Source organism: Ipomoea nil, unplaced genomic scaffold, assembly GCF_001879475.1.
Source record: "Ipomoea nil cultivar Tokyo-kokei standard unplaced genomic scaffold, Asagao_1.1 scaffold2482, whole genome shotgun sequence".
NCBI lineage: Eukaryota > Viridiplantae > Streptophyta > Magnoliopsida > Solanales > Convolvulaceae > Ipomoea > Ipomoea nil.
In genome coordinates this window covers 2,255-8,360 of record NW_017618910.1, presented here as the reverse complement: position 1 = coordinate 8,360, position 6,106 = coordinate 2,255, and positions in this window count along the sequence as shown.

The following is a 6,106-nucleotide window of genomic DNA, read 5'->3' as shown; positions in this document are numbered from 1 at the left end:
GAATAATTAAAAATTAAGACCTAATTACAATATTTTGCCATTTAATTAAGATATTTCAGTCCACGGTTCTCTATTTAGTTAGCAAACCAAATTACACTATTAAAGGGAATTATTGATCTTTGACACTTTTTTTCTTATTAAAAAAAGTGTTAATTTCATTTTTTATTTCAATTATACTACAGGTCCATTTAACAATATACATTATTAAATGAGTTTTATTTTTAAATTTTGTTTTTTCGCATACACTAGTTTTATTAGAACAACACTAATTAATTTTACTATATTTTTATTTGACGATCATGGTTCACATAGCACTGTGTCGATCATAGCCCGTACTGTATACCCAAGTACTGTATACCCAAGTTACCAACTGTTTACTTCTGTGTATTGTGGACTCTGGTTCAATACACATAATTTGACTTTATAATGTACAGAATTCATGTTCATAATGTACATAATTTATGTTCATAATATACATATAAATAAACACAATATAATGAAGATACATAATATACAGAATTCATATTCATAATGTACAAAATTCATGTTTATATGTATGTGTTTTATGAACATAACTTCTATTCTACCAAAAAAAAAAATAAACATAACTTCTGTGCATTATGAATCTGAATTATGTAAATTATGAAATCAAATTAGTAACGATTGTACACTAATGCTCTTGGTGAAAATCAGCCCTCTAGAATAGCAATCATTATAAGAGTTCACTCTTCTTTTCTTTTTTTTTGTGTTTAACATATGTATATTTATTTATTTATTTTTTGAAAGTTACTGGCTCTATTACATTGTAGTATCTGTTCATATACTTTCTCAACCTACTGAAACACAAAGAACCAATAACGCCTCCACTGAGGCTCGAACTCATAATCTTCCAAATGGAAGTCCAACCCGGGTACCATTGGACCACATAGTCCTGGTATATGTATATTTATTTAGTGTAACTGGAGTCCAATTTTAATATATTATCTAAAAATAAATTTATAATATATTAAAAACTTGTATCAGTGACTTACCTGCAACGCGAACCAAGGTCCACAATATAATTTACCTTAAATAAGGTGCAATAAGTTCAAGTCAAATTCAAACACTTACAAGTTTCAAACTTGACTCAAGGCTCATTAATTGTGAAAATAATTTTTAAGGCTTTTTTTTTATAGGGGTATTTTAAAGGATATCTAAATATATTTTGATAAAATTGTACATAATATTATAAATATATGGGTGAAGTGTCAAATCGCACCATGAACCAATTGCGATATGTCATGCCACATCCTAATTTTTCATAACTGCTGATTTGATATACAAACTAAAAAAAATTGTCCGCCTAGTCATTTTTACAGGTTTCCCTGTTGCCTTGATGACATGGCGCCAGTAAACTGCTTGGAGTTATTTTTCTGTGAGAATAAGCTTACTCGATCAAGAAGTTACTTTTTCATATCTTCCTCCGCCGCCGCCTTTGCTACTGCGATTCGCCTCTGTACGTCTGCTATTGGCATTCGCCTCTGTACGTCGACGAGTCTCCGGTGGAACACGAAACCCATGGTCCCATTATTTGGCGAGAACCTGACGTGTAATTGTTGGGAAACATTTAGTAGGACACGACACAGAAACCTCTCTACAATTACTATACACTGCCTAACAGCCTACATCCCACTCGACATTGTTGTTCTTCTGCGAATTCTCCAACAGTAATTTCAGCAGCCAAATCTTGAGGTTTATGGTTCAAATCGGCCATAGCTATGTTTGCCATAGACGTTCAAACAGGGAGAAAACGAGTTAGATCAAATTATAACTCAATGAAATGCTAAACTCGAAAATATGTTAGGTAGAGAAAGAAGTAATACAAAGTTGATTGCCATAGACGTTCAAACAAACAAGCTATAAACATTCACTGATCTCAATGGGTTCAGAGAGAAGCAAAATAATAACTTGCAATGGCGTGACTCTTTTCTATTTTCTTGTTCAGCTGCAGAATGGAGATGCAATCAACGATGTTATCGGCAGTGAAAATTAGGTAGCTCGATTGATGTGGGAGATTACAAAATAGGTGGACAATGGCGGTGTTAATGGCGATTTTACGGCAACGATGGAGTAACTCTGCCACCACCGCGGCCACCAGCATCTGCACCTCGGAAGGGAAAGCTAAATCAAGAAAATCAATTTTGGAGGCAACCGTACCTTTCATTCAGCAGTCCTGAGCATGGGCGTTTATTCGGCGAGAACCTGACGTTTAATTTCAGCAGCCAAATCTGATGCGATTTGGGTTTGAGATTAGGCTTGGGTTTCAGTTGTGGAATGAATGGCTGGAATAGGATTGGATTAAAGTCAAATTTTGGCCGGGTTATTCAATTTAAGTGCTCAAATAGCTGTCACATTTGCAAAACAAAACACATCTGTAAACAAAGAAAATTGAATTATATTTAGAAATTCAAAATTCTGGGTTACATGTCAAATATCAAATGCGATGTGGATAGAAGTCTCTGGATGGTTCTCTGATTTTTTAGTTTGATGCATTGAACACTCCACCATTGAAGGGCCTCCGGGTTTCAAGTGGCTTGATCTTCAAAGAAGGGCTTGTATATATAGTTTGTTCTTCTGGAAGGGCCTCCGGGTTCAAATGACTTGATCTTCAATGAAGGTTTGGATCAACAGGCATGATTGGATTGGATGAGGGACCTTTTACTTTCAGGAACACATTTTCATTGTGATCTCTGAATAATATATATTTCTAGATGTTTACATGATTTTTCCTAAGATTTGTGATTACATGAGATGAGAGCTCCTATTTATAGTTGTGGGATAAAAGAGTTTTGATAAGGTCAAACTCTTTTTATATTATCTAATTAAACAAATTAGATAATATTAATATTATCCAAAATATTTTAAATATATTCAAATATACTAATATTGATAAATAATCAATATTTATCAAAATTTAAGTGTGTACAACATCAATGCCAAATCACCTCCACATCACCAAGTTATTACCTATAACTTGAAGGCAACCTGTAAAAAAGGTTAGACGAACAAAATTTTTTAGTTTGTGCATCAAACCATCACTTATAAAAGATTATGGTGCGGCATGATATATAGCAATTGGTTCATGGTGCGATTTGGCACTTCACCCTAAATATATTATATATTAAACTTTTTTTTAAAAAAAAAAAAAAAAAAAAAAAAAAAACTGTGCATTTATTCTATTTCAAAACTAAGAGTCTACAAGCATACGCCATAGCCCCAAAAGTGGACTATGGCTCAAATCAAGTCCTTGGCCATTTCGGCCATAACAAAACAAAACAACTATCTCAATATATACAAGAGGTGGCCCAAAAGTGACCCCCCAATCAAAGTGTAGAGCTCCCAACCATCTAAGTCTACTATATCAAAATCAAAGGCCAAAATGGCTCACAAAAGAGATCAAAAGGTAAGTTCAAGCCTTGAAAGCCCAACCCTCACTAACACATCCACACACCTCGTCTGTAATAGGCTCCCCGTCCCACACAAGTGATGGGAACGATGCCTAAGCTCATGGAGATCCAACTATCCTATCCTATCCCTACTACCCTCAAGTCAAAGACCCATCCCCACCGGCACGGCGTACCGTGTTTTAATCCCGGGGGAATTTCACGGGTCCCAGCTTAAGCGGTAGCACTCACCTCCTTCCACCCTCGTGCCCAAGACCAACCTCCATCGGCATAGCGCACTATGTTTTACCCGGGGAGGCTTTTGAGGTCCCGACAGGAGCAATGGATCCCTCCCCCACCACCCTTAGGCCAAAGGCCGACTCCCACGGCACGGCGTACCGTGTTTTAGGCCCGGGGAGCCTTTGCGGCCCCGACCTAAGCAATGGGTATCCACTATCTCACCCCTCCCTTCTCTTTTCTTATCAAAATTCCTTTTCTTTTGCTTTTTCAAATCCACTTCTTTTCTTGCCTTTTCCTCATTTTCCCCTTGTTTCGCCCTCCTCCAAATTTCCTTACATTTCTCTCATTTTCTTTTAAACCTATGGATCCCCTCAAGCTAAAAGCACTCCCAACTCCGAGTGTATGCCATACTTGGAGCCTATCAAGACCCCCCATTCATAGCACAAGCCAGAATGGGCTTCCAAGGCTAAAACCACCTAAGAATCTCTTCTAAAGTCAGTTTTTGCCCTAAGATACAAGATATCCACACAAAAGGGGGTCGGGAGCTCTTATAGCAAAGTACACAAGGGGGTCTTCTTCTTCAAGCTTCCACCTACCTGCAAAAAAGTTAATGGCTTCATCTCTACATTAATGTAGATCCACCAAACAACATCTGCACAGTGTTCAACTGCCAGTTCCCACCACAAGCTGATGCCCTCAGAAGCTGCCCAGCTAGCAACCCATCATCGGGCCAAAGGGAGGATGAATCTCCGCTAGCTAGCCTCATAGATTCATACTCCCTAACCTTCCAGTATGGGGAACTGACCTCAACAACTCTCAGTTGCATCATAAGCCATTCATGGTTCACCTGCATGGCCGATTATAGGCCCACATAAATGCCAGTGCAGCAGCAGTCTGCTCTTAGAACTAAGGCAGAATGAGCCTCAGCTATAACTTCATCAGCCCATTCCCCTTAGCTTATCATATGTCCAACCACCATCCTCTGCCTTGGATGGTGGAGGACCATTTGCTCATCAGACTTTCAGGTAGAGAAGGCCTCAGCTTTTCAGCTTCACTGACCCTTTCCCCTCTCTTGTTATCTCTGGGCCAACCTGATTTGGATTGGTCCAGCCTCACACCTGCTATGCCTAGCAAGGATCATCAGCTAATCCCTTTCCCAGAGCCAGTCTCAGTCAAAGAGAGCTCACATAACTCCTTCCTTATACCACCCCCACTCCTTGAACAGCAACACTTTCCTTCCTTGTTTCCCCCTTCCACCCTCAGTTTCTTTCAAGGGCCAAGAGCTATGTCTCAGATGAGCCATCCTCCTTGGTATTCTCTTAACAAAAGTGGAATCCAGCCTCACATCTGCACATTATGCAGAGATCACCAGCTGGCCCCCTCACAACTCTGGTCCCTTGATCAGGGTCCCCACAATACCAGGATCCCAGGTTCTGGACCCCAACCACTGCATATTTATCATCTGATCTGATCAATCCCAGGCACAAAAACAAAATGGGGAACCCCCTCAAGGCTAAGGATCAATCTCAAGCCCCTTGGTAGTCCCTCCACTTTCCTAAAAACAATGTTGAGGCCCCTGCAGCTGTTTGCTAAGCTAGTAGCCACACAGTTCACCCTCTCTATGCAGGTCCCCAGCTTTATTTTCTGTCCTTGGGAAACATTAAGGCAATCCAAATTGTGCCCTCTCCAATCATTTGACTCAAATATGACCCTAACCAGTTTTTGTGTCTTACACCATTCCCAACAGAATCTCAACATTCCTTCTATCAAATCCTCAATGTCTTGGCCTTCCCTCACAGAGTAAACCCCAGCTAGGCAGAAGTGCCCTTTGGAGTTTCTCATAAAGAAAGAACAAGATTTCCCTTCCCCATCCACAGCCCAGTTCATTTTTACAGCACCTGGCTCAGGCCTGCACCAGCAAGATCTCTGAACCACCCTTTCACACCTAAAAGATTTAGCTTTTTCCATGACAGTTCTCCAATTGGGTGGCAATGGGTCCCAGTGTGGCCATTTCCTTTGTATACATTCCACCATATCTCTTGTCACCTTGTGGATCACCCTTGCCACAGATGGCTTTCCTCCCCCATACTTACAAGCTGCATAATTAACCCAAAGTTCCCACAAAATGAGGGTGGGCATTCTCTGGGCTATAAACTGCATCATTCTATTCCTGAACTTAAATTTCCACCATTCATAGCATAAATGTCTTTCTGTTCTCACCTTTAATTGAATGCCCATTGAGCTGGAGAAGTACTCCCACACTCTACTTGCTGTTTCTCCTGCCCCAAAGATGTGTTGCAAATCATCACAGCCGTGTTGAACACAGCAATGACATCTTGAAGCTGTTTGGAATCCCATTTTCCTCAAGACATCATCCACTGGTAACCTCTTTTTGAAAACTCTCCAAGCCAGGAAGGAAGATTTCCATGGAATACCTTTTGCCC